This window comes from Glandiceps talaboti, chromosome 11 (assembly GCF_964340395.1).
Source record: "Glandiceps talaboti chromosome 11, keGlaTala1.1, whole genome shotgun sequence".
Classification (NCBI taxonomy): Eukaryota; Metazoa; Hemichordata; class Enteropneusta; family Spengelidae; genus Glandiceps; species Glandiceps talaboti.
Genome location: NC_135559.1, coordinates 17,340,738 through 17,365,454, shown reverse-complemented (window position 1 = coordinate 17,365,454; position 24,717 = coordinate 17,340,738). Strand labels below are relative to the sequence as shown.

Sequence of the window (24,717 nt, the reverse complement as noted above, 5' to 3'; positions counted from 1 at the left end):
CAGTATATATATAAATTAATATGACCTTGTAATAACCCTCTAGTCTAAAATAAACTTAAAAGCAAGGAGTGGCAAGGTGCTCTCCCTGTGATGACATTTTACCTTTAACAAAGGTGTACATGTTTTGTCTGATTTTTATGAAGTCAAAATGTTGTCTACAACGTCTTAGGTAAAGTCAAGCATGTCAGCCCAAAATATGCAAATTATAAAATTGGAAGGATACACATTACTTCACCTTTCCTTTTACCGAAAACGAAAAAGGAATGATAAATTAATGTTTCCTTGAAAATGATAAAATTATCGAAATACATATTTTAATGGGTGTGATGTGACATTATATTGAGGATTAGTATCTAGTATCTTTTTTGTTATACAATTAGGTGAGACACACATAACTAACACCGAATTCAATTTTATAATAGAAACATACATTAAGTTTCTATGGATGATAGTAAATGATACCTAATCAAACGATATAGTTGATAAGAACTTGATGTAAACATGAATATTGTTATGGATAATATGTTTGTACATGTACATGTCAGTCTAGATTACACAACAAAAGAAATTGTTATTTGTTTCAGAAGAAATAGGTTGTATGACGCACGCATTCCCGTTTGTTTCTTTTGATGATCTCATGATCATTAATTTTTAATTTATCAGAAAATTTGGATTGTCAATTTTTTATATTGATGGCAAAGGCATCCCTACAATGACATGTAATTATTGTAAAAACTTTGTCTATTCTAATTTTCTTCGATATTTCAGTATGGAAGGTTTTCCTCCAAATGAATTCTAAATTGTTATCTAACAAAAATATCGTGAACTCGGATTAAATGAGTAATATGTACCTTCTAGATCACGAACTAAATCCTTTCTTCCAAGTTTTGTCAACATGGTTTGTAGAAGTTTTATAACATCTTCTGATACATGGTTCCTCTTCGTCTTAGCTGTAATCAGGTCTTTCGTAGTCTTTATCGTCTCAAGATCCCTTTCGGTTATGTAATCTTTGTAAAGTATCTTCAGCCGTAGGAATTCATCTGTTTATTATTTACAGGATAGAATTACAAAAGTTATAAAGTCAACTTTTAGATATTATCATAAAGTTGACTTCATGACTTTTGTAATTAAAAAAAGTACGGGAAATACGATTTCAATTAAAGGTATATATTTACTACTCTACGGTCTTTTAAAATTTGTGTCTCTTGCGGTTGCTGTTATCATTGTTAGAATCAATGTGATAGGTGCGTGCGTTTGCCGTTGTTGTTGTTGTTGTTGTTGTTGTTGTTGTTATGCTTACCAATATGTCTTAATTTTACATTTTCGATGAAAATCATATTCAAATATTTACGACAAAGTCTGTAGTATGCAAAGTTGCAGAATAACGAAGCCTCCAACAGAGCAGAAGTCCAGTGCCTTGTCTGTTGATGGTAAGGCCCACTGAAGGTGTTTTAATGAGCGAGATGGTCCAATACGCGACTGCATTTTTTCAAGCCAAGACAGACAAACAATATGGCATAAAAGGAAAAATTAGTCTATAGCAAATGGACTAAGTAAAGAATTACACTTTTTTCCATGTTGGTATTAAATTATCACTTGTTATAAGTATCACACAGTGTAATAACTATGATCATCTGTTAAATTTACATCTATATTAATCCCAGGCCTTTACACATTAGCTTAATTATAAGTTCAAACATTCTCATTAAAATACACTTATTGCCTTAATCTTGTAAAGTGGTGTAACATCTATTTAGAAGCATTTTGGACTCTCTGTTATATTTGCTATGACATTGTATTCCAATTCATGTGTAGTCATACAGAAATACTGGCGTAATCATTTGAGTTTAGAATTTTGTATTAAATGTATGTGTGAATAAATTGCCAAATGTTATAATGCACAATCAGTACGACTTCTACACACAGCATTGGTCACATAAATCCTCACCAGAATGACAAATTCCATAGTTACAGTTGACCTCTAGGTGGCGATATGATTAGCTGAATATAGATGTTGGGTAGTTAGATATCCCCCTATTTCTGCAATTATAACTTTTTCTTAATTCATTCGATGAATAATTTCGGTCACATATGTACCAAGTATGTATCTGTCACTTTTTAGTTTATATTATTAAAGTAGACCTTTGATGGACAACTTGCAATAGGGAACTAGAAATAAATTAGGGGGGGGGGGCTTGTGTTTCAGAAGTTCAGTATATGAAATAATTAAAACCACCCTCGCCCAGAGCTTGGACAAAATTGCAGACACCCCTCCTCTGTCACTTGAATATTTGTCATAAAGAATATAATTGCACAAAAAGTGACCCTCCCCGAACAATTTGCATGAAAAATAATGACCCCAAAATGACACACCGCCCAACCTCTGTGTCTAGACCCCCCCCCCCTATAGTACACAAACACACAGCTGCAACCATCTCCCCAAATGTGGCTGAGGACACGATTCCAATAATAACACATACTTGGCACCATGTTTAACATTAATTATTACACGTAAGTAAAGTGTGTGAGTGGTGTGAGTTCTCAACCATTTCATGTAGAGTCTATGCGGAAACTAGTACTTAACAACTTTGTTTTAGGGCATAGTAATTACTTCAGTCTGCTGATAAAGTCCTTAGTGAAAGGATGAAAGCTTTAGGCCAAAATAAGAATTGTTTATGGTCAGCGCACTCATCACTTAAATAATGGCACTTGCGTCGATCTTGTTTGTGTGTGTATACGTTTGTCCAGCCCATGCAGTCTGCAGGTCCGTGGGGAAACACAAAAATGGCCCCCGGAATAGCCCTCCCTACTTCAGTGAAGACAATTGCAGAGCAAATCTTGAACAAGCAAATGACGTCTGCCCCCATACACACTTGCTCTAAAGTACTAAATGAAAAGAATAGTAACTGTCATAAATAAATAGTAGATTGAGTGACCGGTTTGTTGAGAATCACCGTCGTCGCACCATTTTAGACAAACTGACGAGAAACATTATTCTTTTCTTTTTTTGGCCTTAGACACAACTTTCTGACACTAATTGTGTTGGAAATTGAAAAGTCTATACAACATTAGTATGGCTAATACCACACAGTTTAACTTACATAGAACTAGTAAGACTAAGTTTTCAAGTCTATCATATGTTAATCATTTCCTACAATTGTTCATTTATGTACTTCATTTTAGGACCTGCTGAAAACCATACAGTGGCTACACTATTACATAGCAACAAACTGTAAACTTCGCCACTGTATCATCAAAGGTAAACAATAATGTATTACTTTTGTTAGTAGCTCGTTTTTGTACTATTATTTCATCTTACTGCATATTTCTAGATGTTACCTTCACTGCATGAAAACAAACATTTAAGTTTTTATAAGCTATAAAGTAATGGCGTCGGCTCAGCTTCGTTTGCCGTCGATTTAATTATAGTCTAGGTCCAGACTGGCCATATTACGTACTCAATGTACTCTTGGAGTAATTATACTGACAGTATAACTACTCCAAGATGTACTCCATTACTATCATCTAGCTCAGTTCCCTAACGAAAGGTTTCAAATGTGTTTGAACCCCCATGGTTAGTGAAGAACGAATTGCGCATGCTCAAGTAATCCATCACAAATTGACAGGCTGTCATCACCAAACGTCCTAGACCTTTCTCATGTTTGTAGAATGACTCCTCCCAGTCTGTTTAAACTAAAATCACGTGGGGACGCCAGGACATCATGATGTTTATATGAACACTGCAGGAGTAGCACAAACATCTGGGCGATCTTGGGAACTGAGCTAGACTGGGATTAGTAATGAAGTACATTGAGTACGTAATATGGCCAGTCTGGACATAGACTACCGTCAATTAAGCCTCAGGTGTGACCGGCAGAAACTTATTCATAATCTTAACACTTACGATGTTACACGACCTGTACGTCGAACCATCAATAATGCCTAATACATGGTTCAGGGTTCTATTTATAGAAATGATTGTGCTGTTGAAGGGGCTGGCAACGTGTAGAAAATCCGATATATTGGTGTCGGAAAGGGTTACCCTAGTGCTCCGAAGTTACTTGCGAGTGGTGTCAGTTGACAGACGGGAAAACCAGATCTGTTAGTACCGGTATAACAATGGGGAAGAGTCGTGTCTATTGTACAATACTGGCAGTGGCATTGTCTAATTTGCATCCAAAAGATTAATATCATAGGTGTCAGTCCGATATCAAAATCAATCTGCATTTTACTTGTCGAGATTTCACTTCCCAATTTGCAATGAACGAAACTATGAATATATGTTTAATCGTATTACTATCACGAAAGTTTTTTCTTGCAATAAAGTTGTCATTTGGACGAAAAACCACTGCTCGTAGGCTAACTTTGCAAAGTAATGGCAACATAAAAAACTGCCAATCATTCTTGCGTAAACATTCTTTGCTAAGCTGTGATATGCTTGCTCTGTAAACCACCACAGACAAGTAAGAAGCCTTCTTACTTGTCTGTGAAACCACAGACAAGTATTAAGAAGGCAGATTGGTAATGGCTATTGTTCGAGGTGTTAATCTGGGAATTAACAGCTCAATCCTTGCCTTGGGTACACTACAAGGGTCTCTAGCACTTTTAACGTTACACCGAAAGCTACCGAAGTCCCTCTTCGGGTACTATCGGTGTTTTGTTGTTTAAACAGCACTGCCTCATAGGTAAGGGTCAAAGGTCCGATGGCATTATTTTTAACCAGAAGGCAACAATTTCTGCGGAAACAGCTTGAAAATTGTGCGAGATTTAGCTGAGTTATTGCCTTGTAAATCTTGCTTGTTTGGGACGGTCAAAATTACGAATATATAATGAACATAGTTGATTTATAAATGCAGAAATATGGAATTTGTTACACACTTAGACTGTCGACAGTCGCTTGCGCCTTTTTTCCCTACGTTTTATCTAAACTTAAGTCGTTGCCACGCTCCGATCCGGCGCAATACTACTATAATCGCACACTGATATCGAGGGCCGACATGCATGTACCCCTGTCCCAATCAATGTAAAAAGACGCAACACTATATTTTGTTGCAACAGTGTTGTGTCTACTGTGACCTGGAAAATTACCCGCATCGTGCCAAACACATGTTTGTGTATATAGTGTCGGTCGACAACACGAGATGGTACATGTGTTTACATGTCAACGATATTTGATCTGAGTCTGCTTCAAGTTCACATGTACGGTGGACGAGAAGGACATTTCCGCGCTCTCCGATGACATGGACGTTCAAAGCAATTTCCGCGCTCTCAATGACTGGGCGTTCAAAGCAATTTCCGCGCTCTCAATGACATGGACGTTCAAAGCAATTTCCGCGCTCTCAATGACTGAGCGTTCAAAGCAATTTCCGCGCTCTCAATGACTGAGCGTTCAAAGCAATTTCCGCGCTCTCAATGACTGAGCGTTCAAAGCAATTTCCGCGCTCTCAATGACTGAGCGTTCAAAGCAATTTCCGCGCTCTCAATGACTGGGCGTTCAAAGCAATTTCACCGCTCTCAATGACTGGGCGTTCAAAGCAATTTCACCCTCTCAATGACTGGGCGTTCAAAGCAATTTCCGCGCTCTCAATGATAAGAGTTTCAAAGCAATTTCTGTGATGTCAGACATTTCCGCAACAGAAACGATTTCTCTGTCAGAAGCGATTTCCCAGGCGTACAGAAGTGGAATCCCCACAAGTCACGTGTTAGTGACATATGTTTCATGTGTACACACAAGTACGGAATTTGGCTGAGTCATGCAGAAGCGTTGTTAGTGACATATGTTTCATGTGTACACGCAAGTACAGAATTTGGAGGAGTCATGCAGAAGCTCAATTGTTGTATGCAAGAATTTTAGAAAGATTGGTACCCCATCCATAAATTGTAACAATGCACTTAGTATGCTTGAGGGAGAAATAATCACTTTACAAATGCCAGTTGATGTTCATGAAAAATAAAAATGTCTTCAGCAGAAAATGTTGCAGAACACGACAGTAATTTGTAACTCATTTATGTCCACTATATGTAATATCAATTTTATGTCCTTGAATGATTAAAATTATGTAGCCCAGACACTTCGCAAATGTATTTATGGTGTATCAATCTGAGACTTCCAATAGTTTGAGATTGAAAGATAGTCGGGTGCGTGACTAACGACGTCCAAGTAAAATCCTATCTGTCCAGAGATGATATGATTCGTTTTCAAACGACATTTAGAAATACAAGTAATTTCGAAGTTGATTTTTGGATGTTGATATCGATTTTTGAACATCCATTTTTTGAGACTCATCGAAAATCAAAACATTAACCATGTTTCACTTTTCTCAGCTGTGCACTTTTTATCGTTACATTATTGTGCCACTAGGCTCGACTCAAAGAGACATCGCAGGGAAGAGAAACGGACGTCTTCGTTAATATCCCGTCGATCATCGGGCATGACGTGGCACAACAAATCGATAGCCCCACTTTGAGTACGAGGAATTCACACATAGGGTATAATAAACTATCATGTCAGAATACTGGTTTAATAATATTCTAAGCTCGGCAACCTTGTGTTCATAGTGGTCTGAGGTTTAACACAAACGTATAGTAATGACTATGTTACGTCGATTCACCCAAAATGTGCTGGAAAGGGGTAGGGGTTTTGTGCGAAGTGCCGTCTTAAGTATTCAGATCAAGGGTCTCGAGCTCTGTAAGTTTTTGGGTGTGTGGAATGTCTAGAGTTTGGGTTTTACCGTTTGGATTTGGAAGTCTCAGCAGAGTCATCTTATTTTGTTTTACACAGTCTAGTTACGCAGCCGGCCCCTCCCCATCCCCGTCTAGGTAACAACACAAATATATTTAAACTGTATAACATCGTCGGTATGACATCACAATAAATACATTTGATTGAAAAAATAATGCCGACGATAACTCACTACCTAAAAACAATTCTTGTATAATGTACAAACAACCGTCACTGTATGGGATGGATGGCTGGTGTCAGTTAGTCATGCAATATGTGCCAGAAACGAGGTCCCACCTCAAACATCTGATTACAAATTTACAATTTATTTGTACATTTAGGACGTCCAAAAGGGTACGTTCATATTCCAACGGTATCTGTTACTTGTTGTCTTTGCTTTCCTTTGATCTTCGCTTTGATATAATTTTTAGTAAACAACCTGCAAACTTCATAGAAACTGTAGATAGTACGAGTAAAAGGTGTCCCTAACGTTCCAGTAAAACGTTGAAACGTGAAACGTTGTTTGTGGTTTGATTTTGATTGCGTTTCAAAAAACGAAAGTTCGAATTTCGATATTAACACCTAAAACACTAAGTTCCAAATTCACATGTAATTTCAAATGTTGATTGTTTAAACACGTAATCATGGTTTGAAATTACGTCAGAAACGAATCACATCATATCTGGATAGATGGGATTTCACTTGGACGTCGTTAGTCACGCACCTAGTCAGTATGCAGACAGAGTATCGAGGATAGACTTCACGTGTTGTCATCAGAATGTTGAAACAACTATTCCAACATAGGTTGCAGTCAGTATATATGAAAGTTATCAAGAAATTGATATTTGTGTAAGATGAAAGGACTATGATGTTGTGATTATTGGTAACAGGACACTACGCCCCCAGACAAACAACCCGTAGGATAAATGCCCCCAATCACGCCTACAAATACACATACACTTTCATTTCAAACATGCTGATAAAGACTGAAATATTGATAATGAAATGAAATTTTAGAAAAAACGAAGTGCGATAAACATGGGATTTGATTTCTAAATAAACAGTTATTAACTCATAAACAGGACCACTTTCGACCCTGCCCTAGTATGTAATTATCCCACCTGAGGCCTTTCTCCGGGGGCATTTTTTTCGGGGGGGGGGGGGTGCCCTAGAACCGTCATTATTATGTTAAAGAGAAAAAAATAGTGTGACGAACTCGTGGAAAGTACACGAAAAACTCTGATATTTAACACCTAATAAAACACTAGAATAGATTGCCTACGAAAGCTAATAAGTGGTAGCGTTAGCAAGCCTTCGATCAATCTGATTAAAATCTGATGTTAGATAGGCTGGTATTCCTGTTTTTACATTTATTCCATCGTTATTGCGTCTTTTACGTGAGTTTTTTTTTCCTGGACGAAATTCGGTTGGAAAGGCGTTCGTCCAGGAAAAAAAAACTCACGTAAAAGACGCAATAACGATGGAATAAAGGTAAAAACAGGAATACCAGCCTATCTAACATCAGATTTTAATCAGATTGGCCTTCGATAAGCGTGAAAAACCCTCTCCGTCACACCAAGCTGTTTGATTGACCTTGTGTATGGCAGAACATACACTATATAAACTTGAGTACAGACACATTCGCCAATGCCAGCGTCTCTAGACTACTGCACAACCCAGGAAACCTGAAATATCACGGCCAACTCGTGAAAATAAACGCCTCAACCTCACGGAGGCATACAAGAAAACGTTTCCCTAAAGGAAGAAGTAGGTTTTAACAGGAGAGAGAGAGAGAGAGAGAGAGAGAGAGAGAGAGAGAGAGAGAGAGAGAGAGAGAGAGAGAGAGAGAGAGAGAGAGAGAGAGAGAGGGAGGAAGAAAAGTGTTGCTATAGCTACCTGACCAAGACTCCACCCCTCAGCAACTGACTGGCATATGAAAAGTGTGTTTCGAATAAAACACGGGATATCTAGACCTGAAGTACTGGGAAAAATCCGACTTTCTCCATTAAGGTACTGAGACGAGCCAAATACAGGCACCCGGGGCGTGACACCCACAAGCTTTCCGCAACAACTATCTGTGACAATACCTGTTACTATAGTTATCTCTGATAATATCTGTTACTATAGCTATCTCTGACACTACCTGGTACTATAGTTATCCCGGACAATGCCTGTTACTGTTACGGCATTAAATCTCCCAATACTAGAATGTATTTCGTGCAACTCTAGAATGTATTAAATGCATTTATTACAAGTTCCCTGGACCGTCCGCCCGATCTTAGAATGTATTTCGTGCAGTCAGAGAATGTAAAAAATGATTTCTAACTTCTGTTAAAAAAATGTAAAACGTGCATGAGTTAAATGTAAAAATGTATTTCCTGCAAAATATATGACTTCTGGCCATGGATGCAATACCTGTATAGTTATCTGTGACAATACTTGTTACTATAGCGATCTCTGACAATACCTACTGTAGTTATCAATGACAATGTGTACACACAGGCACCGTCACTGTGTCCACAATTTTTACCAGTTACATGTACTTCCGGGTCACTAACACGTGACTTGTGGGGATTCCACTTCTGTACGTCAGGGAAATCGCTTCTGTCAGAGAAATCGTTTCTGTTGCGGAAATGTCTGACATCGCGGAAATTGCTTTGAAACTCTTATCATTGAGAGAGCTGAAATTGCTTTGAACTCTATCATTGAGAGTGGTGAAATTGCTTTGAACGCCCAGTCATTGAGAGCGCGGAAATTGCTTTGAACGCCCAGTCATTGAGAGCGCGGAAATTGCTTTGAACGCTCAGTCATTGAGAGCGCGGAAATTGCTTTGAACGCTCAGTCATTGAGAGCGCGGAAATTGCTTTGAACGCTCAGTCATTGAGAGCGCGGAAATTGCTTTGAACGCTCAGTCATTGAGAGCGCGGAAATTGCTTTGAACGCTCAGTCATTGAGAGCGCGGAAATTGCTTTGAAACGCCCAGTCATTGAGAGCTCAGAAATGTCCTTCTCGTCCACCGTACACATGAGAGTTCAAGTGCCGATATTGCAAGTCATCTATTACATTTGATGATTCTGTCAGTAGGAAAACAAACTTTCCCATCGAAATATAGCGTAGCATCATGTGGTGTGTTGATTTATGCGAGACTATATTGGGCAGACTCACACATTGTTGAAACGTAAATAATATTGGTGTGATTTTAACAAAACATATTTTTTAGAGCTGCCTATAACTGTTTACATATTGCAGTATATACGGTCGAGGAAACGATATCATCATGTTACCAATATAGACAATCTTTGTACGTCACCGAGGATGTGTAGTGCGTACATTACGACAATCCTAGAAGGGTGTATACCCGACGGCCATAAATATCTACAAGCAGCGTGCGAAATTAACGCCGGTCCTTCGGCCCGAGACCAACAGATTTCCGTTCGGACCGGCAGTTTTTCAGAATTACAACAACGTATCGGTCCTTATGACCGATTGAAATTTGGAGTAAATAATAACATTTATTCAAAGATATATCCAATTTCACCTACATGAATCTGATCTTGTGTTACCTATTTTACTCTCGACATCTCATTCAAGTCAAGCGACACAGAGCTAGCTCGCTACGTGTTGTTGCCAATGTTGATATCATGTCTACATGACGTAGCATACAGCGTCTTATCAGAACGTCTTAGACATTCAGACTCATTTTACGCATTCAGCGCATGCGTCTTTTTCCGCCGTGATGTTGTAATCATGTACGGAATTTCATTGTTGTAAAGTTTACTGTTCGAAGTGTATGAAACTTTTAACTTAACGTGAGTAGTATTATAAATGAGGTTTTTGGCGCAGTTAAAGCAACATCCCCCCTTTTTCACCTGTTATAAAGTAAAATAAATCTTAAAACTGTATTAAATTAATTTTAGAACTGGTTTAAACTGGTTCTAAAACGACATACCACTTATTTAACCAATTTTAAGGCAAATAAAGCGTTAATATACATCGTACACTCAATTAAACAAATAAAAGAGATATGTATATACATACAAGTGTAGCATAAATTCAAAATGTCAAACGAACAAAGTCAAAATTCAACCACTTTCGAAGATGACACAATCGAATCCAGTCTACTTAGTCCTCTTAGTTCACACTCTCTGCTTGATCCTGCTATAGCTAATCCTATAGAGAATGGTGAGGATTTAATATTAGATATTTTAAATGAAAAAAGAAAGATCCAAGAGGTTCCTACAATCAAATGGAGAGAAGTTCCAACAGAAAAAAAAACATTTTTGATTACTCAATATCATGAGATCCATTCTTCTTATGGTCTCGGATTATGGATTTGTCTTAATAATCCAATAACTCTTAACCAACTTTATTATACTTACGCTCCTAGCAGAATGATAGATGAGATTATTACAAATAAACTCCCATTAATAGTTGTTTCACGTGGATTAAAAAAATCTATTAGAAATCCAAATAATTCGTATCATAGTTATACTCTAATGGATTTTGGTGTAGTAAAACAAAAATTAATGGAAAAAAAGAGTTAAACAATAATTAAATGATCATTCTCTCACCTGGTTAAATATTAATTTTTTGGTTTCTTTAACTTAAGTTTTAAAAAGATTTGACGCCATCGTAAACGCCACCAACTAAATCTCACTATCTCTGGATATTCTGCATTCCATTTATCCCAAAATCGTTTAAAAATTTGATTTTGTGAAAATGCTTCCATTTTCAACTCTGGTATTAGTGTAGCTTCCTGATATTCTCCTAAATATAATAGAATTGCTTTTATAATTACGCTAAAATTAAGTGATCGATATCGTGTTGGGTTTATATAAACTTCATCAATTGATGAAAATATTATAGTAACAGTTCTTAAAAGATAATAATTTAGTTTATATTTTTTTTAAACTTTTTTAATGTGGTTTTTAGGGTTATAGATGCTTCGACTTTTTTGTTTGTTTTGATCATGTTCAAAGTTTTCATCTAAAGATTCATCTAAAGATTTATCTAAAGGTTTGTTTAATGAATTACAACAGTTAAAACAGTGAAACCTTCCATAGATCTTACCACAAATGTTTTTTTACAAATATCATCATGAGGTATATTGAATTTTCTACATATGTTACAATGTACGATGTTATACCAGTTTATTTTTTTGTTCATTAAATCACAACAAAGTGTACTGAAAATGTTAGTACGATCACTGGCTACAGTTGCTACACCATTTCGTTTATATAATTGACATTCCATTATATAGTTAGTTTATTAGTTTATTAGTTTATTAGTTTATTAGTTTATATTATATTATATTTTTTTTGTTAAATAAACTAATAATATTCCACCACCAGCTAAATAAATGTATTGATATAACTTCATATCATCAGAAGGTTGGTAATAGTCACTAAATTCGGGTTCATTTTCAAGACTTGTGAGTGTACTCTGTGTACTCTCTGGATGAAATTCAAGATATAAATTTAAGTTTTGATCAGTCAGAATCAGATTTTGTCTCGCATGAACATCTAAATTGTTTTGTTTCGCTATAAAATCTAATATTTTCTGCCTATGTTCCAACCATACTTCTCGATCTTTATTGAAATTCTCCAAAGCTAAATCATGTCTCTTTAATTCTTTTTCATGTTCTTCTTTCATATCGTCGCCGCCTGAAGCTGCCTTAGCTACATAACTACCCCCAACAAAGGCAGTTGCATTTAAAATAGCTCCACCAACTATCATCGCAACAGCTGCACCCATTATGTATAGTATATATATATTATTAAGAGTAGTATATATTATATTAAATTATTAAATTATATTACATTTTTTTAATATTCTTTTTTTATTATCCTTTATATTTATTTATATTTATCCTTTATAAGGATCAACTGGTAACATATTTCTTTGTTCCAACATATCTTTCTCTAATACTGCTCCACTCACAGCTATTGCGAGAGAAGCAAACTTCTTGAATGAAGTACTTGTTTTAGGACTGTCTGGAGCCATCTTTATAGTCTTGTCAAGTATAAAACTATTAGTTATTGTTAAAGCAGATAAAACTGCACCATCATATAGACCATTCACGATTAGTTTAGTATAGTCCGTCATTGTGTACTGTGTATATATTATATAATATATATATAAAAAATAAATGTAAAAAATCATTAATTATTACATTTATTACATTATTTCATTATTCCATTTCAAGTAGAGCTTGCGGAGTTTTATTTTTAACTAGTTCTAATGTCGTTAATTGTTTAGACTCTGATGACGACTTGAATTTATCACTTGATTGTAAAAACCATTGTCTTTTGTAATATAAACCAGCTGCCCCAATTACTAATGAACCAAGAGTTAATAAAACCATAGTATTATTAAATTGCGAGCTTTCATTGCTTTTATTATCTGGCTCAGTTGCCTTAGTTGCCTCCATTGGTTCCATTGATTTAACATTATCGACTATCATGTCTTTCATTTTTAATTTTTTTTTGTTTTTTTGTTTCAGCTGAAATTACTGATAATTTTTTTCCCCATGCAACTCTTCCTGGACTTTTAGTTTTACTGTTTGTAGTAACAGTCTCTACTTGAGTTTTTACTTGAGTTTCTACTTTGGGTTGTGTTACACTTTCTGTATCACTCATTTTTTACACTAATATATATATATATATATATATATATATATATATATATATATATATATATATATATATATATATATATATATATATAAACTATATAATACAAAATATTTGAAATATTTGCCTTTTCAAGTATTTTCAAGTATTTTTAAATTACTTTATACTTTATTTTTTTTGATCAAGTCAATTTTCAAGTTGTTTTCAATATCTTGATCAAGTTCTTGTTCATGTTCTTGATCAAGTTCTATAGCAAGTTCTTAAACAAGTTCTTGATCAAGTTGACTCAAGTTATTAAATTCATTCAAGTAATTTTTTTCAATTTGACTATTCAAGTCATTCAAGTCACTTTTCTTGGGACAAGTGTGTGTTGCAAAGTTAATATTATTTAAAATGGTGAGACAACCACTTGTCAATGCCAAAAGAGGACCATAACTGTATGCTAACTTTCCAGTAAGTTGTTTGAATTGATTTGTAACGAAAAATTATTTTTCAAGTCGTCACTTAATTTATTCACATTTTGTACTAGAAGCACAAGTCCTACTATTTTACTAATCCCAAAGAAAACTCCATTTACAATGTTGTCACTGACGAGAGAACTGTAAGTGCTTTCATATATCTTATAATATTTTTCAATTTCTTTATCGCTTGCTTTTTCAATATATTCGAGAGTGAAATTTTTTCCTAAGAAAGCTTTTGATTGTCCAGCAGCAATGATACAAAGTAATCTTTCTCTGTACTTAACTATTGGAGACACTGTTGTCACTTGTTCTGATGTTACTGTTGTTGGTATTGATTCAACTGGCTGTAAAATTTCTGCCAACGACTGTTCCATTTTTTTTATGTATATGTATTAAATATTTTATTTTTTAAAAATAGTATATGATACCTAACTGAATAAATATCCACAAAATATCATTGATTAACATTATACCAGATCTATACTATATGGTTGTCTTAAACGAAATACTAATTTACTATAAGGAGTATATTTTAATTGTTTTATATATTCACTAATTTCTTCCTTATTTAATTCCATTCCATAGTTTTCAATTATTTCTTTCACATCATTTTTACTCGGTGTGTAATATTGAACGAGCATACCGATGTTTTCACGAAATGTCTTAGCGATACTCGTAAATTGTTGCGTAAGTACCCATACGCTAATATTATCATGACGAGCTGAAAATGCTAACATAGTTAAAATATTGACACGAGATTTGACATCTTTCGTGAAAGCGCAGTCATCTAGTATGATTAGACTTTTTGTATTTTTATAACACTCATACACGAGTTCAATACTTTCATTTATTTTTTCTATGTTGGGAATCATTATAATAATGTCCGAGTCTTTGTAAATACATTTCTTATCGTAGCTTTATTGTTTATGAACGTCGGACAGATTATGATTATATAATCGAATACGTTTTTATAATACGTTTGTAATAGTTCCATAATGAACTCTGTTTTACCCGAACATGTCGGTGCACTAATAAGCATATTGAAAGGAGGGTCAAGCCAGATCATTTTAGAGTATTCTATACTATACTAATAATGTTAATAATGTTAATAAATAATAGATTTTAATTTAGATTCTTGAATTTTAAGCATAGCATCACTTATAATGAAAATATTTGCAGTTATTTTTTCTTGTGGGTCTGCGGATTCTCGTTGAATTTCCAGTTGAACCCCATCTTTTGTATTCATGACTTTCAGACCACTACCATGATATCTATTATCCTTAAAACTTCTTAAATCAATAAACAAACAATATTTATTTAACAGAAAGTTTTCCTCAGTTATTTCCTCTAGTTTATCGCAACAGAACTCGGATGACATGAAATAACGTCTGGTTTCTTCCCAAAATTTTCTAGGAGATAATCCCTGTGCATACACTTTATTTGCGATACCTTCTATCGTTATTGCAACAGAATTAATACTAGGATTAAAGAATAATTCGGTATCTAATGCATTTTGTAGCAGTGGTTTACTGAATAATACAAAAATTCCTTTCAAGCTTCTACGTGGTACATTAATATTCTCGTTAATAATTGTATTTGTACCAGAGAAGTTAATTGTTCTGAAATGTTGAATATGTTCGTAAAGAAAACTTTTACCGCTGTTATAATAACCCTTAATTTCCATAGCTAACTTTGAATCTCTTATCGTTTCATATTCAAGTTGGATGTTTGTTAAAGTATAATCCCAACGATCCGTGTCTTCACTTACTAGGATTTTATTAACGGGAGCGAGAGTAATCTCCCATTCGATATGACTTCCTAAGCTCGAAGGATATACGGCTCCATGACCATTCATTATAGGATGCAATTTCGCGAGATCGATCGCATATTTTTTACCGTATGCCTTATGAAGTGCACCCTCTCCTAAGTAAGCCCCACCCCCAACTCCATCGATATTATCGCTTCTCAATTTTCGGAGATTTTCTGACTGAATTCCATACAGCGTTTTATTTGTTCTATCTGAATACAGATCTTTATACGTTTGTACTAAATTGTAGTTTGTTAAATCCATTAAGATTTCCCCTTCGAATTTTAAAACTAATCGACTGATGATGTTAGCAGACAGGTTTTGAACAATGAAGTTCTTATTATGACCGTTTAGTTTAAGATCAAAAACAAGATTGAATTTACCCGTTAGAACAACAGTGTCTTCTAATTTTGGACATCTGATATATAAAACTTCACCGGGTTTTGCACGATTTGGATTATACGTTACAACGTGATGAGTTCGTTCTCCTTTACTATCGAGTGCGTTCAATTTTGAGTAGTCACCTTGTAGTTCTCTGTTGTAAGGCATTTTTCTTTTACTATATCTATACTATATATTATACTAAAATACAAAAAAATATTAGTATTTTATTTTTTCATTTCATTTTTATTTATTTATTTATTTTTTTATTCGTTTAGTTAAATCCATTCATAAAGGTATACCGCTATTGCAGTTGCCAACAGCCATACATGTTCAGCTATAAATCCTACAACTTGTCCCGCTGTTTTTAAAACGAGTGACACGATAGTACCGATAATACCCGGCAGTGCCATCGCTGCTTTATTACCTAACCATTTTAATACATCCGCAACACGTTTAATAACTGCTTTGACTGGACCACCACCACTACTACCACTGCTGCCGCTACTACCAACGGGTGGTGATTTTATACCTAATGTAATGGCTATGGTAGTTATGACTAAACCGAGTGCTGTTGCCAATGAAATTATAGTAACCCCATTACGTTTGAAAAGAATCACCAGTTTATCTTTAATACTAAGATTTTGGTCTTTGAGTACTTCTTTCAAAGCAGATGTCTCAGCTAACTTATTGTGTAAAATATCAGTTTCTTTATTATATTTTAAGATATGAACCTCAATTCTACCTAATTCCTTTTTTTCATCTTGCGTTAATTCTTCGATTTTTTGTCTGTTTTCCAATTCTTTTTTTCTATCATACAAATCTTCTAAACTCTTGACTGCTGTATCAATTTCTTTACGCATGATTGTATATTCAGGGTTGAGTTCTTCCATTCTTCAATTTTGTTTTCAATCTTACTGATTTCATCTTTATTACCTACAGTGTCTCTTCTGAAGTAGGCTTGATAGTCTCTTAATTGACCAACCGTTGGTGGTGTTAAATCTATTGCTTCGACTTCATCCACATTTAAAGGTAACGATGAACCGATAGCAGCGGTGTCCTCGAAAAGTCTATCAGCAGCCGCTTTACCAATTTTACCTTTTATTGTACTATAAGCTAAAAGTTTACCATTCTTGTAATATTTTGATTTTTTACATTATCATACAACTCTCCATCCTTTCCTACATATGTATTTAATTGTAATTCAGTTTGATTAACTGGCACGCCACTTTTTTTGATAACTGCATCAATAGTATCTTCCAATATTTTATTTTTAAATTCAGTCAATTTAGCTCCAGCGGGACCTGTGGGTTCAACTGTAGGGTCAACTGTAGGGCCAACAGGATCTGTGTATGATGTTTCCTGGAAGTCTGTCATTTCCAGGTCTACTCTGGGGTCTCCAAGGTCATCTACATTTTTGTTTTCAAAAGGATTAATATCGAAAGGATCAAAATCAGTCATCTTACTAATATTATAGCAAAGCTAAATGTTATACAAATACTATATAAATAAGTAACTTAAAAATATTATCCCAACTATTATTCCCATCGTTGAATATTCATGAACAACGTCACGCTCACCAGGCGCTGTTACTTCCGGTGTTACTGTTACACCTGCTGGCACTGCTACCGCTGCTTCGACTTCGACTGTTGGCACTTCTGCTACCGATTCTGGCACTGCTAGTCGTTCTACTGGATCATCATGACCTTCCATTTCTTTTAATGCTGATTCTTTTACGTCATTATTTATGTTGTTATAACCGAACTTCATATCTTCTGTCGCTTGTTGTAAGAAATTGTTATAACCCGCCACATTCGTATTCAAATTTATAATCATTTTACTCGGGATTAACCATAAAGAAGGAGAAATGGCTAAATCTAACTTTACTAATCTAACTTTGTTGCATTAATTACATTTTGATAACGTGGTATACTATCGTCCTCATTAATGCCTCTCGTCTCATCCTCGAGTAATGAAATCATTTTTTGTCTCGTTTCTTGACCAGCACCGCCAGAGTTTGCTATACTTACTCGCGTGTCTGCTTGACTTCCTAACACGCAATATACATAAGATTCGATCGATCGATTTAATCGTCCTAAACCCGCTTGCGTAAAACCTGTACTGTTTGGTAAAACAAAATAATTATATTGTTTATAATCGGGATTTTGAAATCTATACCAATGCCAACTTCTTCGAGCCTCATCTGGAGCATCAGGGTTTTCAACCATTGTATCTTGATATTTATATTGAATATCTTTTATATATGGTTTTTTCCACCACTCATAACCAACACCCATACCATTGTTTCCTGATGTGTCATACGTGAATCTGAAATCTGTATTATAATTTAATCCGAATTCATCGCATATTCTATGATAAGACGATACATCATATAAATTATCGACTTTATTAAAAGTGTCGGGGTCGTCAGGTAGTGGGCAAGAAAGTTCATTCAATATTCTTCTTATAGTAAAGTACACGTGAAATCTAAAAAATGATTGAATCTGTTTAGGGATCTCATCATTATACAGATGATCGTGAATACTAACACCGCATCCGGTCGTAGCTAACCAAACAGCAAAATTCAATTGTTGATCCCAGTAACCCATATTTGGATCTTTCAACCATTTGTTGGCACTGTCTGCATTTTTATAAATTAATATATAGTTTTTGAATATATCTCTCAATGTTATATTGAATCGATCGGTTTCGCTTACATAAACAACCATGTTGACTAGTATGTCTCGTATATCCACGGACATTATACTATCAAATGGTTGATGTAGTGCATAGTTAGCATCTTGTGCTAAAGTAAATGGTTTTGGAAAGTGCAGCAAGTGAGGTAAATGCGGCTGTTCCGGCACAGTAGCAGGTGTAGTAGAGACAGTGTCAACAGTCTCAGATGTAGCAGACTGGACTGTTTCTTTGACTTTGTTTTTTTCATTAATTTCGAGTATGGTAATCCTAATGACCACATTTTTTCAAGTTCTATATATAAAACTTTATAAAAACCTAAATAAAACCTAAATAAAACTACATAAAAGGTACTATTAAATTTCCATAATTATCTTGAAATATACGTCTGTTCCTTAGTATCTTCTTTTAATTTAAAAACCCAGTATTCATTTAAAAATTTAACTTCTTGATTGTCCTCTGGCTCTGGAAATAATTCTACGAATTCAATACGTTTAAAAAAACTCTTTTTTTCGACTTCTTTACAAAAGGTTAAAATAATCTGATATAATTTTTGATCTTTCAATTTTGCCCCTGTATTTACTATTAATATGTGCATATTTTCCATTCTCAAGTTGTCCCATTCTAGCTCTATATTAAAACCAAGGATGTCTCTGAACTTCTTTAAAAATTTACCTATATTATGTTCTCCAAACATTTTATAATGTACTATACATTATATTATTTTAATTTTTTTAATTTTTTTAATATTTTCAATCGGTTCCCAAGAATTGAATTTATCGCCATATCCTAACCATTTTACCAATGCGTATTCATGACCTTTGATTTTTTTCTTACGTAATATTTTTTCAATTTTATATTGCTTCGGATGATGTTTCGATTCCTTAGTGGCTATATTATCAATCGATAATTCTTGCTCATAAAACGTGCCATCAATGTCTTCACCCGATAAATCTTCCAGAGTGTAAACAATAACGGGACCAAAGATAATTTGTTTGATTTTAAAAAGTTCACGCGTATAGTTTGGTAGATATCCTTTGGCAAACACGTTCTTGTATTTGGAAATTCTCACGGTATCACCGATATTAAACTTCGGAGTTCCATATTCAACAGTGAGATAAGCACCGTATAAATTATACCAAACGATATTTTCATTCCTCGGTAATGATGCTTCCTTCGGAGTCATGTGGATTGAATTGTGGTAGGTATTGTTATAACCATCCACTAATCTATCTAGTACGTCGATCCAATTTCTAGTTTGTTTATCAGTAAAATATTTATATATACGTGATTTAAGTGTCCTGTTAAAACGCTCGACAACCGATGCCTTTTTATCTGACCGTGTACTAAACCACTCAATTTCACGATTTTCAAAGAGATCTTTATCATTCTTATTGTAAAATTCCCGTCCTTCATCAAACTGTATTTTATTCGGTTCACGGTCTTTAAAAATTAATTCAAAGGAGTCAGCCATTTCAATACCACGTTTTGACTTGAGTGGTATCGCCCAGGCATACTTCGATAACACATCGATAACAGTCAGGATGTAACGATACCCCTGGTCATTGGACATCTCTACAATGTCAGCTTGCCACTGGTCATCGATTCCAGAAACAATTACTTTGCGGTAAGGGAACTTTTTAATCGCTGGTTTGTGCATAGTGTAAACTTCTTGTTCTTCCAGCCATTGTTTCAATTCCTTATACTTAATTTTATATTTAATTTTTTGTTTCACTCCGTTTACTCCATTCACTTCCTGATCTGCTTTGATTTTACGCCACAATTTTGTGATGCCGCTGTATGCTAAATCAGAATTATAATACAAGTCTCGCAAATACTGATCCATAGTACAGTATTATATTAGTAAACATTTTTTTTTTTTAATTTCATTATTTGACTATTTTTGATTTCATATCTGAATAACCATTCAGTTTATAATACTTTAAATAACGTTCCAAAGGTGGAGTATAATTGGCAGCTTTTTGCATTTCGAGAGACTTCATAAATACTTCCTGAATAAATTCCTGAGGTGTTTCAGAGTAAATATTTGCTTGCGTATATGTTAGTAATTCTTTGAAATTCTTATATTGTACTTTTAATCGTGATACTTTATCCGATAATTTTTAAGTTTTGGTTAACAACTGTAACAACTATAGGAACAGCTGCTAATAAACTAATAAAAACTGAAATCGCTGGAACAGCAGCTAATGCACCAACTCCTGAAATAATTCCACTAGTAATAAGTATCCCTTTATTAACACGACTTAATAATTTATAAGAACGTCTATAAGATAATCGTGTAAGATAATCGAGTAGGTCTTGTATCGGTTTAATATTTTGATCAATCATTTTATGGTATCACTTTGTATCACTTTATATATGTAAAAATATTATTTTTATATTATTTTATAACTATAATTTTTAAAAGGTTTGATAATTAAAGTGGAATGAAACACTACTTTTAAATATTAACGATTTGGTATTTCAATAGAATTTAATTGTTTCAAATTCATATTTAAAGTCGTATTCTTCTGGAGGTATATCAGTTATATATTCAAAAATATCATTTTTAAAAGGTTTGATAATTAAAGTGGAATGAAAGACTACTTTTAAATCTTGACGATTAAATACCACAAAATAAGAAGTAATTTTCGATTTATTTTGCACTACTAAAAATCGAGAAATAGATGCTGGTATAATTTGTTTGTTTATAATAAATGTTGAATGAGTTATAGTTTGTGTATCTCTAGATCTATCGGTAGAAAACTTTAAATTAACATTAATTATTCCCCTCTCATTATTATCCTTTAAAATACCACCACTATCTATAAAATGTTGTATATGATAAGTTCCTGGTAGTATATAGTTTGTTTGTTTTCTGTCTCTTCATATATTACTTTATTTGTGTTTATTATATGAGAAAATTCATTTAACATTATTCTAATAATTCTTTTGCGGTTTAATTGAATTATTGCAATTTCTGGTTCTTTTGATTCTTCTGGTTCTTCTGGTTTTTCAGTTTTCACAGGTTTTGGAGGTGGAATCGGTTTTAATTTAAGGTGGAGATGCACAAAGGGAAGGTTTTAAGGGTGACATATTTTCAAGTTATTGTTTCCCAACAATGAATAAAGTTTACACCATCAACCCATATATTTTCTGAAAGGTTTTTCTCTCCTCCTAAATGCTATTGTATTTTCTATTGTCTTTGACTGAAAGTGAGAGTTTGTTTAAGGTATGAATAGAGGTGTCTTGATTATCTCAAAGCGCCAATATAAACGCCTCGGAAGAGACCACCTGTCACCCGATTTTCCATTTCTTTGGTGTTTTAGAATGTTCACTTCACACATAACAAAAGCGTGTCTCACTTTTTTTCTGCCGTCTGTCGTTCTTTTACAACATGCCTCGAAAGTTGACAAATTACTAGTATAATGGGAAGCTTATTGACAGATTTTTCTCACTTAATCATCAATTTCACACGTAATAGAGCGAACTTACAAATTCTGAGACACACCTTGTAAGAACAATACCTAAGAAAGCACCAGCGAAAATTTCAATTGATTGCGAGGAAGTACTGTCGACATCGAGACTTTAGAACTTAATAGTCTGGGGGCTTGAAAATGTAAACGGAGAAAATGCCGATTTTCGAAATAGAGCGTAAAATTTGACTTGCAGAAGATTTCCCGGCGTGTCATGCAATAAAAATATCACCAAGCAGTGGATAAAACGAGTCTTCAGTTATTCTAATTGTCGTTTTGATTAATACAAGTGTAGCATCGTAGAAACACGGCAAATCGAGGTCGTTCGACTGGAATGTGATACACAAGATCACATTGCAAATGGCGCGGAAGCCCAGTCTATTGACGTCATCTCATTAATTAGTAATCAGAGGCGTGGCCAAAGTCAAGTCCAAGGTTATTATGATGTTACTCTGTCCGGCGGCAGATCCGACCACGGTGCTATCTATAGTGGCCCCGTGTGTCTAAACTTCACTTTTCTCGGAAGCACTTCCCGATACAAATATTTTGTTTTGAATTTAGGAATAACTGCATTACGTTAAATTTTGCTCAGTTTCGATCGTCAAACACGGGAAATTTCGTAACTAGATGTAGTAGCATCGCCACTTTCTAAACCACGGCGGAATCACCATGTTACTATTTCGTTCAAAATATTGTCTGAAGCTTTGAATGTGCGATGAAAGGGGTAACCTAGGTGATTTTACACATTGCCACATAAATTTAGTAAAAAAATCAGTGTCTGCTTACGTCTGTACGTACACACTCCATTAAATCCAAAAGGGGAAATTTTGCCTGAATTTGGCTGTTACATTGAACCCAAAATCTTTCCACACGGCTAGCTTGCTACAAATTACATGTAAAGCGTTTTCTTTTAGTTAGTTGGTTGTGGTGTCTTTCGCGTTTGATTGTCTGACGCATTGCTCATGTTGGCATCTAAAAATGGCTAAGTCTTTCGATTAAAAATAACTTTCAATATGTATTGGCACATCACTGCGTATCAGACACATCGACTGATACTCGTAGACAGACGGATAAACAAAACTAGACTCGATTGTTACGGACCGGTTTGTTTGGAAAATTGAAATCGCCAATAGAAATACATAAGCTCGGGTGATACTCGCCATTCAGTATAACTCGGAGGAGTACAAGGACGTGAACATTGACTGTTTTCTGGAAATAGGACAAGTCTAGTCAATCATAAAACAACCTTAACCGACAATTTGTAAGAACACGGAAGGAAAATAATAGGAAAATCAAAGACATTTTAAAACCAACTCGAAATCGGAGATGCGAGATATTATGGAAGTATTCCGGAAGTACAAATTAAAGCAAGCTCAGATTGCCCTGCGTTGGTGATTGTTACGTGCATACGCTACTTGTGAAGTTTATTTTGAACCGAGATTTCCTGATCCAGTCAAAACACGGCCCAATATGTAAACCATAACAAATTGTCATCTATCTAAAGATTTTGGTGTGTTCAAATGACCGATCGACCGACCGAAAGCCTGACGTGTGTAGTGTACCGTACGTAATGATTTTCACAGTGTGTATGCACTGACTCTGTGTCGCGCCGGAAGGTTCTGAAACTAAGACAGTTACTAATTCACAGGATTTTGGAGTACGTTATTGAAATGTGTCAGCTTACATTTGACCGTGACCAGCAAAGTATCAACAGTTTTCAAAGTACAAGAATCAGATATTAGGACGTGAGTAGTAAATCTTGAGACGGTGTACGAAACTAGGTCATCAGTGAATTTCGGAAACGTATGGTCAAATATCGGTATTCTTTGAGAGGTTTTACTCATTTGTTCATATGCGTTATACAGACGTTTTTGACGTTATTAACGTTGCGACGTCACTACTAGAAGAGAAATAAAGTTACGCCCGGGATACCCACATCTTTTTCTTTCCTTCATGGTCATGGAGATATCTCCCCTTTTACTCCATATGGTTACAGTGCTAGTGATTCGTGTGTGATCTGAGCATGCGCGAATTTGACACCGCGTATATTTTGCATAATCCTCTGTCAATCGTCTTAGTTGTATGCAAATATCGTGAGTTTATAGTGATAAAATAGGGCTTCTTTAGCGTTTTGGTACCCGTGCATTTGTTTACTTCTTTTTTTTCATGATTTTTCGGGATTTGCAAAACTCAAACCCAGTCCAGTTTTCTCTGGTTGAAAGAAAAATATTTTCTATGGCAAAAGAGCACATAATCTCAAAAATGGTCAAAATAACGATTTTTTGTGCATCTCCACCTTAAACATATTATGTCCATATTCTAAGTGATATTTAACACCTGTGATTGGTTTCTTAATTTTAATATCCCTAAGATTATTGAGAGATAAGCTGCGAGAGTTTATTGTTGTGGTCATTATTATGTGTATATATAATTAATTTATTTAAAATACTTTAAAATCTAAAAGAATCATACGTTTCAAAGTTATTGTTTTAATATCTAAAAACTTTAACCCTTGTGCTAATTTAAATGATAATTTATTTAATTT

The 24,717-nt window shown here is 34.7% G+C and overlaps 1 long non-coding RNA gene across 1 annotated transcript in view; it reads right to left on the bottom strand.

Moving 5' to 3' along the window:
• Positions 1 to 876: 876 nt before the first annotated feature.
• The window catches only part of LOC144442182 (uncharacterized), a 39,556-nt gene continuing 15,715 nt past the window's right edge, over positions 877 to 24,717 (bottom strand). The window contains exon 3 of the long non-coding RNA XR_013481607.1: positions 877 to 1,040. This is a non-coding gene — a long non-coding RNA (uncharacterized LOC144442182). The remainder of the gene's footprint in view (positions 1,041 to 24,717) is intronic.